Source organism: Chiloscyllium plagiosum, chromosome 48 (genome assembly GCF_004010195.1).
Source record: "Chiloscyllium plagiosum isolate BGI_BamShark_2017 chromosome 48, ASM401019v2, whole genome shotgun sequence".
In the NCBI taxonomy this organism is placed as follows: Eukaryota; Metazoa; Chordata; class Chondrichthyes; order Orectolobiformes; family Hemiscylliidae; genus Chiloscyllium; species Chiloscyllium plagiosum.
The window spans coordinates 330,704-345,303 of NC_057757.1; the positions used below are offsets into that span (position 1 = coordinate 330,704).

Below are 14,600 nucleotides of genomic sequence, written 5' to 3' on the forward strand. Positions count from 1 at the left end.
GGATTGGCCATGGGAAATGCAGGGTTATGTGTAAAGAGTAGGTTGGGGGGGGGGGGGTTGTGGAGGATCTGGGTGAGTTGCTTTTTGGAGGGTTGGTGTGGATTTGATGGGCCAAATGGCTTTCTTCCACACGGTAGGGATGCTATGGTTAAAACTTTTCGATTACAGTAAATACTGATTTTCTTCTGAATGGTAAAATCCTAGTGTGTACTCTCTTAACCTGAGTTAGTCAGGTGGGGTAAAGTTGTGGTGACTCCAGGAAGAGCGGGGTTGTAATCTTGGAGCATGACCAGTCATCTCTGACTCTGAGCGGAGTGATGTTCAGGGACCGCCCTTCAGAAATGCTTTGTTGGGTTGAGAACAACTTAGTTAATACTGCTGCTAACTCACAACCCTCTCAAGTGAAGTTAGACACCTTGAACTCAGTCTTAAATCATTTGCACCTTATCATGAGAGTATTCCCCAGTTTCTAAACCTCCAGCCAGGGGTATCGGTCTCCCAGCCTCAAATCTTTGAAACCCCTCGATAAATGCTGTCTTTCACTAAGATCACCTATCACAACCTAATGCACTCAAACCTCCCTGGTGAATGTTCTCATGATCCTATGTTACACTAGCATCAGTGCAAGTATACCCTTGCTCAGGAGTGAGGGTCTACTGGCACCATCACAACATCCCTACTTCTGTGACAGGAGGTCTGAACTCAACTCTCACCCAATGCAGAAGTGTGTCGCATAACTGAACTGCCAGTTTGAAAAGACCTCTGCCTAAGAGATTAAAACTGTACTCGAGCTGCATTCTCCGTGAGAGCCAATACAATCGCAGGCATTCCAATTCCTTTGTGATGAAGACTAACATACAATTTTAATGTGAATTATTTGCTGCACCGGTATTTTAACAGTTTATGATTCCTTTCAGAAAGGCATGTTTTCTTAATCTCTTGACATTTCAAGTCGCTCCTGTCTTCTCACTCTCCGTCCGAAGCAGTGTGACCCAGTATTGTCGAGGTGATCTCAAACAGATCGACATGCTCCCGACATGGCCCATCGCAGCCACGGCCCTTTCCCAGATAGTTCAGAGAAGGTAGTGGTGAGCTGTATTCTCAAACAGCTGCAGTCCATGTGGTGTAGAGACAACCTTGTCTTCTACTGAACTTCTGAGGCCGTCCCTCAGGATTGATGAGGCGAACTATCCTCTGCTCCGAGGAAAGGTAATTGAACAGTCTCCGACTGGTCTAAGAAACCCTGTCACGGGAGCAACAAGTGGCGAATGCTGAGGAGGTCACACGGAAGGTCCAGGTAGTCACAAGAGCTTCCGGTGTCTATGGCTGGCCTCTAGCTGGACCTATTTGAGGTGCTTGAACTGGCAACAGCCTGCCCCCTGGGGGTGGTGCACTGAAAATCAGCCCCACTCTTCCTGGAGTCACCACAACTTTACCCCACCTGACTAACTCAGGTTAAGAGAATACGCACTAGGATTTTACCATTCAGAAGAAAATCAGTATTTACTGCAATTGAAAAGTTTTAACCATAGAATCCCTACCGTGTGGAAGAAAGCCATTTGGCCCATCAAGTCCACACCAACCCTCTAAAAAGCAACTCGCCCAGATCCTCCACCACCTCCCCCCCCCACCCCAACCTCCCCTTTACCCATAACCCTGCATATCCCATGGCCAATCTGCCCTAACCTACACATCCCTGGACACTATGAGACAATTTCCCATGGCCAATCCACCGTAAACTGCACATCCCTGGACACTATGGGACAATTTCCCATGGCCAATCCACCAAAACCTGCACATTCCTGAGCACTATGGAACAATTTCCCATGGTCAATCCACCCTAACCTGCACATCCCTGGCCACTATGGGACAATTTCCCTTGGCCAATCCACCCCAAACTGCACATCCTTGGACACTATGGAACAATTTCCCATGGCCAATCCACCCTAACCTGCACATCCCTGGACACTATGGGACAATTTCCCATGGCCAATCCACCTGAACCTGCACATCCCTGGACACTATGGGACAATTTCCCATGGCCAATCCACCCGATCCTGCACATCCCTGGACACTATGGGACAATTTCCCATGGCCAACCCACCCTAACCTGCACATCCCTGGGCACTATGGGACAATTTCCCATGGCCAACCCACCCTAAACCGCACACCTTTAGACTATGGGAGGAAACCGGAGCACCCAGAGGGAGCCCATGCAGATACTGGGAGAATGTGCAAACTCCATATTGACAGTCACCTGAGTCTGGAATTGAACCCAGGTCCCTGGCGCTGTGAGGCAGCAGTGCTAACCAATCAAAAGCAATAAGGAAGCATGATTTGCTAATCTATAACTCTACAATTGAAACCTTACTCTTTTGTAAAATGTAGCCATACACAATCTGTTATGTACTAGGCCAGACTGCTCACAACATTCTTAAGCAGGCAGCCCAGACCATAACTTTGCAATTTGCTTCAGTAAGTCTACAGTGAAAATTACTCCGAGTAAGTTAGTTAGGATGTCTATTAGATTTTAAATCAGACAAAAATTTATCATAAAATTACACAATGAAACACAAAGAACAGAATAAAGAGCCCCCGCAGAACGTATCCACCTAGACTTAATTATGATGTTCCGAATATACTCAACAGTCCCAATAAGCAAACCCCCTTTAAAAACCAGTACAAATGGAACACATGCTTATAGGTTGGAGTTGAAGGGCAGTAAAGACAGACAGAGAGAGAGTTTCCACACAGCTCTCTGTTGAACTTCCAACCAGTTCAAAACTGAACTAAAACTGCTCAGCTCAGCTAGAGAGCTGACCACTTCCCTCTCTTTATACAGGTCACTTCTAAAGCATGACCACTTTGGCCTGAAATCTCACCAGTTTTATATATAAACAAAACACCTCTTAAAATCCTTTTCATCTGTACCAAACCAGACTGATTGGAGCCCGGCCTAGTTTATTATACCTCCGAAAAAATTCAAGGACAGAGTCTCCCTGAGCCAAGGAATAGCTTTTAGAAAAAAAAGGGACTAGCTTTATGACACAAAGAAACACGCAAAGAAACAAGACAAGACACCAATATAATTGGTGTGGAAGGCAGGAGAGGAGGAGATGGATGGAACAAAATATGTCAGAGGAGCACACTGCTGGCACCAGTCCAGATGACAGACCATGAGGAGATGTTTCACATCAGTTCCTTTTGATGCTTTTGACTCTTTAAGGAGGACACAATGTTGTGGAGACTTTGATTCTCAGTCTTTCATCCACTAGTTAAGGATTTGCCCTTTCATTGTCTTTGAGGTGTCTTTTTTTGCTTCTTTTCCAACTGATGGTGGGGATGGGGTGGGGGGGGAGCTTAGAGAGAGTCTTGTACATGAAAATGGTGAGTAAGAGAACTCCCAAGGCAGTTTCTCTGCACTGGAGGAAGAGACACACACTTAGATGCTTTCTCTTTCTTGGGCCATGTTTCTGTCTAATCGTAACTGTAGCCACACACCCAGGATCCAATCAAGACATTGTTACTATGCTGACCACTCCTCAACACATACACACACTGGTCCCAGTGGAAAACCCAGGAACAGACTGTCTGGGTAAAATGGTCCTGAACACATACCCACATAGCCAGCATTTCCACTATCCACCTAGATACACACACACACACCCACACCCACTGACAACACACTCACCCACACACCCCTACCCACACACAAACAGCCACACTCCATCCCCCTTCCCCCTCACCCCCTACACACACCTTGAATAAGGAAACATTCCACGTACAACTCAATGAGTTCTAGCAACATCCTCCTCCAGTTTCCTTGGTTCAAAGGAAATTATCCCAATTTTTCATCCACAATTCCAAGAAATTAAAGTGGCCTTTTCAGTCAGAACTTCTGTACATTTTCTCCAGTTCAGACGGCCCACTGACAGAGGTTCCCATGAGTTGATGGGATGCTTGGATTTTCTCAGAGAGGCATTCAGGACCTCCTCAAAGCCTCCCTGGTAATTGCTACCCCTTACAAAGCCTGGAGGAGTTGCCCTTGTTTTTGAAGATGAGAGCCAGGCCTGCAGACAATGTGGCTTTCCCAGTCAAGCTCCCTGACTGCAACCAAGAACTCAACGCTGAGGATGTAGGCCAGCGAGACTGGGGCACTTAGCCGGCCACAGGATTTGCAAAGTTTTGCAGGGGTGTCTGTCAATTAGAAGTCTCCTTGAAACGGGGGCAGGCATTGTCGATGAAATTCAACATCGCCTCCAGCTTGCCAGCACAATGTCTGGCCATCTAAATAACAGTGTGTTTGATGATGAAGGACTCAAAATTAACGCCACGTTCAGGGGCCGCAGTTTCATCAGGTCTTCTGTCTGCACAGGTGACCTGGTTTTCTCAAATTTCTGGAGAAATGTCACCAGGCCAAAATGCTGCAAATCTTCTGGCAGGGTCACTCCCAATGCTAGGGAGGGAATCCCAGGATTCTGACCCAGCCACATTGAAGGAACGGCGATATATTTCCAAGTTGGGATGGTGAGGGGCTCGGAGGGGAACTTGCAGGGGGTGGTGTTCCCATGTATCTGCTGCCCCTTGTCCTTCTAGAGGGAAGCAGTCATGGGTTTGGAAGGAGCTATCTGAGGAATGTCAGTGAATTTCCGCAGTGCATCTTGTGGATGGTGCACACTTCCGCTACTGAGCACAGAGAAGTGAATGTTGAAGGAGAGGGAAGAGAAAAATATGTGAAAGGTGGAAAGAGAAGCACAGGTTCCTGTGTGCTGTGAGAATAATTGTAGCCATATGCTCAGTCAGCTGAATGAATCACTTTGCTCTGAATGCAGTTACACAGCAATGGGTTAAACAGGCGAAGTGCTCAAATGTTCTGGCTCCAGCATTCCTCAGCTCTGTATCCCATTCCCATCAGGAGAAAGTGAGGACTGCAGATGCTGGAGATCAGAGTCGAGAGTGTGGTGCTGGAAAAGCATGGTGGTCAGGCAGCATTCTGATGAAGGGCTTTTGTCCGAAACATCGATTCTCCTGCTCCTCGGATGCTGCCTGACCTGCTGTGCTTTTCCAGCCCCACACTCTCGACCCCGTCCCCATTCCTTACTTTGAAACAGCCAGAACTCCATCAACTGTAAAACCAACAACCACAGGTCCCGAGAACCAACACGTCAGAGCCCTCAACCAAAGGATGAGGGCAGCAGGTGCCTACCTTGAGAGGACATTTCTTGGGGTAGCATGGCACTGGCTGATTGTCCAGCGACACCTCATAGAACTGCTGAATATCTGTTTGAAAAAGACACAAGGTTTTAGTGTCACAAAGACACAAAGGTGCAAAGGCCATTTTAAAACAAAATGTGTTAGCCTACTGCTGCAGGAAGGATATTATTAAATTGGAGAGGGTTCAGAAAGGATTTGCCAAGATGTTGCCAGCAATGGAGGTTTGGAGTTATAAGGGGAGGCTGGATAAGGCTGTGAGTTTTTTCACCAGAGTGTAGGAGGTTGAAGCATGACCTTATAGAGGTCTATAAAATCATAGGGTATCGATAAGGTGAATACAGCAGGGGTCTTTTCCCTGGAGTGGGGGAGCTCAAAGATCAGGGACATAATTTTAAAGTGAGAGGAGGAAGCTTTAAAAAGGACTTGAGGGATAACTTTTTCTACAGAGAGTGGTTCGTGTATGGAATGAATTGTCAGAGGATGTGGGTACAGTTACAATGTTCAAAAGACATTTGGATAAGTACATGAATAGGAAAGGTTTTGAGGGATATGGGCAAAAGTGAGGACTGCAGATGCTGGAAACCAGAGTTTAGATTAGAGTGGTGCTGGAAAACCACAGCAGGTCAGGCAGCATCCGGGGAGCAGGAAAATCGACGTTTCGGGCAAAAGCCCTTCATCCTTCGAGGGATATGGGCCAAGTGCAGGCAGGTGGACTAGTTTAGTTTGGGAACATGTTCGGTTCAGACTGATTGGGCCAAAGGGTCTGTTACTGTACTGTAGGACTCTGTGACTCTATTTTACAAATCAATCTGTTCAGAGATGTTATGACACACCTCTGGAGCAGGGAGCAGTTGAACCCAGGCCTTCTAATCCAAGGATAGGGACAGCACCATGGTACCACAAGAGGGCCATGGGTACAATGGTCATGTTTTACATTGTGACACAGTTAAAAGACACCGGCACTAGGAAATTGCCCATGTCGTTAATGAAACATTAACAAGCAAAGGGCAATGTGATCAACTAAAAAGTGAGGGGCAGGGTTGGGGGGGAAAGAGTGATTAAATCAAAATTGAATTGGAGGGGGAAATACAGCAGCACGCCCCCCCCCCCCCCCTTGATGCCCACCTCTCCCGAAAGGTACTGAGAGCACTGTTGGGCACTGCATGCTCCTTCTCCAAGGACACATTGGGCTCAAACTTAACCACACAAGACGGGCAGGCATTTGGCAGAAATGATCCCCTCCATGGCCCACTGACTGGGCCTGTTTATAACCAGCCTGACCAGGCCCAGGAAGAGGCCCACCAGGAGATCCTCCAATCTACCCGCACCCCTCATCAGCAAAGATCAGGAGCGTGGGGCTGAAGTGCAGAAATATAACAGGAAGTTTTTCAAATAGCCAAACAGGAGATGCAACACCCAAACCCAATGTATACAAGCTCCACGGACTCCAGAGACCGCAAAACCAACAGTTAGGCTGGGAGTCTGTGAGCCACCACAATCTGCAGTTCATGTGTGCAGCATCCCCCACCCCATGTTCTGAGGGAAAGATGGAGAACGCTGTCATAGAGAGCCTTGCAATGGGGATCCCCACTGCCTGATGGTAAATAAGCATGCCAAGGGGTGTTCAGCAGTGTACGTAAGAGTCGAGGTAGATGGTGTACAGCAGTAGAGTGTACAGGGTCCACCGTTTTGTCTCCCTGAAAAGCACGCAACACATATTCCAGAGGCGACTCAGGTTGTGGGGCACAGTCTCCCTGGGGAGGTACAGGATCTGGGACTAATGTGAGATTCCATCTGGACAGGGATACGGCCACTCAGGATTCCACTGCACACCTTCACGACGTTGAGTCTGCATGCTGCTGTTTTAAGGTGTTGGATAACAGTGGTCATGATGTCTACCGCTGCCCTGCTGGCCAATTCCTGCAGCAGCATCCATTCCACACTCCTACCACCCAGCACGCCCCCCTCGACCCTGGTGACCCTCGCAGCCATGGGCCTCCCATCCAACAGCCACTCAAACCTGCAAATATGGGGACATGGATTCCTGAGCAATGGATCTCTGACGATAGCCACTACTCCTGCCGGATGATAGTCCCGGTGCAATTCGACCATGCCCCAGACAGTGATCAGGTCCTGATAAAAGTCAGGCAGCATCCTGAGGGTGACCTGCAAACCTTCGCGGTCAATAAACAGGAGCTGCGTGTCGTAGTTGAGGTAACACACCGGATGGAAAAAATATGTCACTAGAATGCACCACCTAGGAGGCGGCTCAGGGTAAAAGCAGTGCTGCAAGGCCTGAGGCTCACCAACGACTGACTGCCCTCCTCAAGAGGGAGACTCAGAACCTGTGCCGTGACCCAGTGCATCTTCCTGTCCCAGAAGAAGTCAACCAACATTCTCTGGATGTCAGTGACAAAACCAGGAGGAGGGACCAAAGGGACAATCCGGTATCACAGCATGGCAGCCACAGCTGGTTTATGACCAACTCCTGTAAGATAGCACTCGGAGCAGTCCTGCCCAGCAGCCTAGGACAGCCGAGACTTTGGCCTCGAGCTCCTGCCAGTTCACCAGCGGGGGTTCCTCAGCCAGGCTGAGGTAGACCCCCAGGTAGAAGAGATGGGTAGTCCTCCAGCTGAACCTCTGTAGTTCCTCCAGCAGAGAGTCCACCCACCACAGGCCGATCAGGAGTCCAGAATATTTGACCCAGTTGATCCTGGCGGAAGATGCCACCGAGTACACCACCTGGCACTTGTGCGTCCTCTCCAGGTCAGTGAACATAAGGAGCACATCGTCGGCATAAGCCAACAGAACTGTTCCAGTGTCCGCACCGTGCAGAACCAGCCCCGACAACTTCCTCCACAGGAGACACTGGAAAGGCTCCACGCACAGGGAATACAGCTGATGGACAGGGGGCAGCCTTGACGTAACCCTCTCCCAAAGTGAAAGGGCACCGTCAGGGACCCGTTAACTTTAACCAGACACTCTGCGGCGGTGTACAAAGGTCGGATCCGGACGATGAACTGCGTCCTGAACCTGAATGTCCACAGAATCCAGAGCAGATACTTGTGATTGACCCTATCGAATGCCTTCTCCTAATCAAGTGACAGGAAGGCGCTCGGCAGACCAGCCCTCTGGGAAAAATGGATCGTGTGCCGGACCAGATGGATATTGTCATGGATCCTCCAAACCAGGACCACATCATAATGAAACCAGCCCAGTAATCGGAGGCAGCTGGGGGAATTTAAAATTCAATTGATGAAAAGGAAGCTAATGGTTTGCATTGTACACAATCGGCTTGGCTTCTAAATATTTAATTGGCTACATGAATGATTACTGGTGGTAGTTAATAGATTTAAAAACGTTGTGGTGATTTTAATGTTGGGAAGGTTGCTCAGTTGAACATGACAACACTTCTGGCTACAAAAGGGAAACTAAAATGGAAGGTAGTCAATGATGGAATCATTCCAATTCTGGTTCACTAATGTCCTTTTAGGAGGGAAACATGCCATCATTATCAGGGCTGGACTACATTTGACTCCAGGCCCACAGCAATAGGGTTGATTTGTAACTGCCCTCTGAACTGACCCAAACAAGCTGATCAGATCACAGGAAATTAGACAGGTAATGAAAACTGGCCTTGCCAGCAACACTAAATATCCCATAAAACAGAACGCAACTTTAATAGTCCTCAATACAGCACAGCTGTTCATTGGATCCCATGTGGGTCTGGAATCAGCTGGCACTCTGGTCCCTGTCAGAGAGTCATAGAGATGTACAGCATGGAAACAGTCCTTCGGTCCAACTCGTCCATGCTGACCCAATATCCTAATCTAATCTAGTCCCATTTGCCAGCACTTGGCCCATATCCCTCTAAACCCTTCCTATTCATGTCCCCATCCAGATGCCTTTTAAAAGCTGTAACTGTACCAGCCTCCACCACTTCCTCTGGCAGCTCATTCCATACATGTACCACCCTCTGTGTGAAAAAAGTTGCCACCTGAGTCCCTTTTATATGTTTCCCCTCTCACCCTAAACCTATGCCCTCGAGTTCTGGATTCCCCACCTCAGGGAAAATACTTTGTCTATTTACCCTATCCCTGCCCCTCCTGATTTTATAAACCTCTATAAGGTCACCCCTCAGCCTCTGACACTCCAGTGAAATCAACCCCAGCTTGGCTAGGGCAGTTGCATGCTCTTCCTGCAGGATGTGGGAGCTAAGGGTCACCACTGGTGGTCCCTGCTGACTTCTCCTGTGAGAAATGCACCTTACTCCAGCTGCTGACAGACCGTGTTAGGGAACTGGAGCTGGATGAACTTTGGATCATTCGGGAGGCTGAGGGGGTGATGGAGAACAGTTATAGGGAGGTAGTCACACCGAAGTTACACAATAAAGGTAGCTGGGTGACCGTCAGGAGAGGGAAAGGGAATAGACAGGCAGTGCAGGGGCCCCCTGCGGCCATTCCCCTCAATGATAAGTATACAGTTTTGGATACTGTTGGGGGAGGATGACCTACCAGGGGAAAGCCACAGCGGTCAGGTTTCTGGCACTGAGCCTGGCTCTGTGGCTCAGAAGGGAAGAGGGAAGCGTAGGACAGCAACAGTGATAGGAGATTCAATCGTGAGAGGAACAGACAGGAGATTCTGTAGTCGCGAGCGAGACTCCTGGATGGTATGTTGCTTCCCGGGTGCCAGGGTCAGGGATGTCTCTGATTGAGGCTACAGGATTCTTAAAGGAGAGGGAGAGCACGGTACCAATGACATAGGTAGGGAAAGAAAGGAGGAGCTGAAAAGAGAATATAAGGAGTTAGGTTGGAAGCTATAAGGCAGGACGAGCAGAACAGTAATCTCAGGATTGCTATCGGGGCCATATGAGGCTAGGATCAGAGAGCGCGTGCAGCTGAACATGTTGCTGCAGGGCTGGTGTAGGAGGGAGGGCTTCAGATATTTAGATCACTGGGATACCTTCTGGGGAAGATGGGATCTGTACAAGAAGGATGGGTCCACTTTACTGTCCACTTTATTCTGTCTGATCCGTGCTGTCCCCGTCCTGGGAGCGTTTGATGGAGGAACATTGTAGAGTGAGCTTTACTCTGTATCTAACTCCGTGCTATCCCCGTCCTGGGAGCGTTTGATGGAGGAACAGTGTAGAGTGAGCTTTACTCTGAATCTAACCCCGTGCTGTCCCCGTCCTGGGAGCATTTGATGGAGGAACAATATAGAGGGAGCTTTACTCTGTATCTAACTCCGTGCTGTCCCTGTCCCTGGGAGTGTTTGATGGAGGAACAGTGTAGAGTGAGCTTTACTCTGTATCTAACCCCATGCTGTCCCCATCCTGGGAGCGTTTGATGGAGGAACAATGTAGAGGGAGCTTTACTCTGTACCGAACCCCATGCTATCCCCATCCTGGGAGCGTTTGATGGAGGAACAATGTAGAGAGAGCTTTACTTTGTATCTAACTCCGTGCTGTCCCTGTCCCTGGGAGGGTATTAATGGAGGAACAGTGCAGAGTGAGCTTTACTCTGTATCTAACCCCGTGCTGTCCCCGTCCTGGGAGCGTTTGATGGAGGAACAATATAGAGGGAGCTTTACTCTGTATCTCATCCCATGCTGTCCCTGTCCCTGGGAGTGTTTGATGGAACTCCCTGTAAATACTCTCATACTCACAGCAGCGTACTGTGATGCCACACCTTGGTTTCTCCTCCTCAAAATCCCAGCCCCAGAGTTTTATGAATTTAAAATGCTATGTAAATGCATACATGTTTTTAAGAAGAGTCATCCTGGACACGAAACACTAACTCTGCTTCTCTCTCCACAAGTGTTGCCAGACCCAGTACGTTTTCTGGTTGTTTTAAATTTCAGTTTTCCACCATCTGCTATATCTTGCCTCTGTATCAGTGCAACTTTTCTTTTGTTTTTGGTGTCTCAAAGCCCATTTTGTGGTGAGCGAAGTTCTCTCTCTGTAATCGGCATGCCAAGTTGTTGGGTTATTTTCCCTGATCCACTGTTTTCAATGTTGGTGACCAGCCCCTTCGTCACCTTACAAAGTGCCTGCACTTGCAGGAGAACAGCTCGTCCTTCGGCAGAGGAGTTTGCTAAGGCACAAAAGGACTTTTTTTTAATCTTCATGAATGAAAGCATCACTGGTGAGGCCAGCATTTATTGCCCAGAAGGTAGTTAAGAGTCAACCACATTGGCTATGGGTCTGGAGTCAAGTGTAGGCCAGACCAGGTAAGGATGGCAGTTTCCTTCCCGAAAGGACATTAGTGAAGCTGAGAGTTTTTCTGACAACGGACTCATGGTCATCATTGGACTCCTAATTCCAGATCCTTATTGAATTCAATTTCCCTCCATCTGCTGTAGCCAGGCTTGAACCCAGATTCCCAGATCATTATCTGGCTCTCTGCACGAATACCAAAGCGATCATACCATTCGACCATTGCCTAGCCACTTGGACATCAGGATTAGCTCAGAGGTAAACAAAACGAACTCCTTGTTATTTATGTCTGCGTTTGGAAGCTATTCTATCATGACCAATTAACACTTATTAACTTCCAGGTTTGACAACATCCAGTAAGCTCCTTAGCTGACGTCAAACCTGTCCCTTTAATCCCTCCTGATGTCTTCCCTTAATATTTAAAAGTGTGTTTAAATGTCAGACCCAATAAATAACAGGAGACATGTCCCATATGTAGTGGGTGCTGACACACTCAGTGGAGCCCCTGCCCCAGCTGCTGGATTGAGATCCTTTCTCTGGGCATCATCCCTGATAGATCCCTGTGACAAGATTCAAGGCATTCCCAATCCAATTTCCAATGGCAGGGAGCCCACAACAAATACCCCCATTCCCCCTTTGTGAGGATTGGGAGTTTGCAGACAGGAGGACAGTGTCGATGATGTGTGGACAGATGTTGGTTTAAACTGAAATTGAAATCACAAGGAATAAACATCACAGCAAACATATTCTACTACTGACCCCAGGCTCTACCTGTCATTTAACAGTGTAGAGAGAGCTTTGCTCTGTATCTAACCTTGTGTTGCCCCTGTCCTGGGAGTGTTTAATGGCGGGGGACAGCGTAGAGAGAGCTTTACTCTGTATCTAATCCCATGCTGCCCTGTCCTGGGAGTATTTGATGAGGACAATGTAGATGGAGCTTTACTCTGTATCTAACCCCATGATGGACATGTCCTGGGATTGTTTGATGGGGACAGTCGAGGGAGCTTTACTCTGTATTTAACCCAGTGTTGTCCCTATCCTGGGAGTGTTTGATGGGAGGACAATATAGCAAGAGCTTTACTCTGCATCCAACCCCATTCTATCCCTGTCCTGGGGGTTTTTTGACAGGAGGCAGTGTAAAGGGAGTTTTATTCTATATCTCATCCCATGCTGTCCCTGTCCTGGGAGTGTTTGATGAGGGGGATCAGATTAGAGGAAGCTTTACTCTGTATCCAAACCCGTGCTGCCCCAATCCTGAGAGTGTTTGATGGTGATCCCAGTTTTCCTGCTCGATTCCCAGCTCCCTCCTTTGGTCAGCAGCAAGCCTAGCTCTGTACAATAGCATACCAAGGAGAGCCTGAAAGAGGTCACTGTGGAAGATGCTGAGGAGTTTCTGGGTTCTTGTCTTGAAGCGATTATCCTGAGCTGGATCCGGTTTCGGCTGATGCTCCTCCATCAGCTGTAGCTTTCTGTGGGTATCTGGATAGACAAAACACCACCAGCAAGTCAGCTTGGCTGGAGCAACAAACACATGCCCCCACCCCCCCCAAAATCTCCAACTGCCACAGATCATCACTCAGGATCTCAATTGGCCTTGTCAAGATGACTAAGGCAATTGCTACAACTGGTGAGCACCTCGTCTCTGGGAAGGAGATAGTAGGGCAGAGACACAGATACCAAGAAAGTATTGGTTTGCATTTAAAGAAGATGTCAGCTAAAGCAGTGCTGTGCAAGTGTAGTCACTGGAACCAACTTTTCTCACAGCGAGTGGTTGGTGCATGAATACACTGCCTGACAGCATGGTGGAGGTAGGTTCAATTGAGGCGCTTAAGATGAAATTAGACTGCTACTTGAAAAGGAAGAATGTGCACAGTTACAGGGAAAAGCGAGGAGAATGGCAATAAGCAAATCACTCCTCAGAAGAGCCAATGCAAATATGATGGGCTGTATGGCCTCCTTCTGAGTCATAGCAATTACACAGTTCAACATGGCAAATCTTTCCATGCCTCACCACCTCCCTCTCTCTGTAACTTCCTCCAGCTATATGGTCGTAGAGCGCAGAAACAGACCCTGCGGTCCAACTAGTCCATGCTGAACATAATCCCAAACTAAACTAGCCCCACCTGCCTGCTCCTTACCCATTTCCCTCCAAATTGACCCTATTCATGTTCCTATCTAATATTCCGAGGTCTCTGTTCTCCTCCAACTCCAAGCTCTTCAGCATCCCCTGATTCCCATCGCTCCACCATTGGCATCTGTGCCATCAGCTGCCTGGAGACCCTACCCTTTGAAATTCTCTCCCTCCAAATAAGAGGCTCCTGGACAAATGGTTGTTCAAGCTTTAGGTCACCTGTCCCAAACATCTCCCTTTGTGGCCAAGGGCCAAACTTTGCTGGATAACAATCTTGCTTAGCCACTGGGAACACAGTTGCAGCAATAAGTGTACTATACAAATGCAAACTGCAATATAACATACAAAGGCAAGCGTGCAGGAAGGAAGAAAACCTTAAACTCACGGTCCCTTTCTAAAGAGGGGGGTGGGGGAGATTAGGAGACAGAGTTCTAGAGAGACACTGGAATTTCACAAATCTATCAATAACACAGTAGCCAAGTAGAAAATCACAAGATATTTACATCAACAGTGAAAACAAACGCAACATAGCACTCCAGGAGAATCTTAGCTGGGAGAAAGTTGGGAAAGTATAACTGGTTAGGGAGTTCACTCAACATTTATGTGAACAAAACACAGCAAAGTACAATCTAGGAAAAGTACTAACGGGTTGCATTTATTAATTTGCTGCCATGTTACCTCGTTTGGAGATTGCAGGTGCCCAGAAAACGTTTTTTTTCCTTCTCTTGATCCTCAGTCAAACCCATTAGCAGCCAAGGATTAGAGTGGATTCTGATTAGCCCAACTGCGCCTGTGTGGCCTTCACCACACATGCTGGGACTTGTAGTTTCTGCAAAGGACCAAAACTTCTGAATGTCAGTAGAAAAGCTGTCCTTCTCGGTGTTTCATCAACCTCAGGCCATTCTGCTATTCCTTTGCAAGGAGGCCAGTGCTATCCACCTGTTGGAGGAGCTGAATGCTCCCTGTTATTGTAATTGAAGAAGGCGTTGGGACTACAACTCCCAGAATTGCCCTCAGATTAAAGAGCCAGGGAGGAACCTG

At 48.0% G+C, this 14,600-nt stretch overlaps 1 long non-coding RNA gene across 1 annotated transcript; it reads right to left on the reverse strand.

The window, feature by feature from the left end:
* Positions 1–5,206: 5,206 nt before the first annotated feature.
* LOC122544417 lies at positions 5,207–14,313 on the reverse strand. The gene is made up of 3 exons (XR_006310332.1): positions 14,238–14,313; positions 12,776–12,907; positions 5,207–5,280 (listed from the first exon to the last, which is right to left on the reverse strand). It is a non-coding gene; the product is annotated as an uncharacterized LOC122544417 (long non-coding RNA).
* Positions 14,314–14,600: the final 287 nt, after the last annotated feature.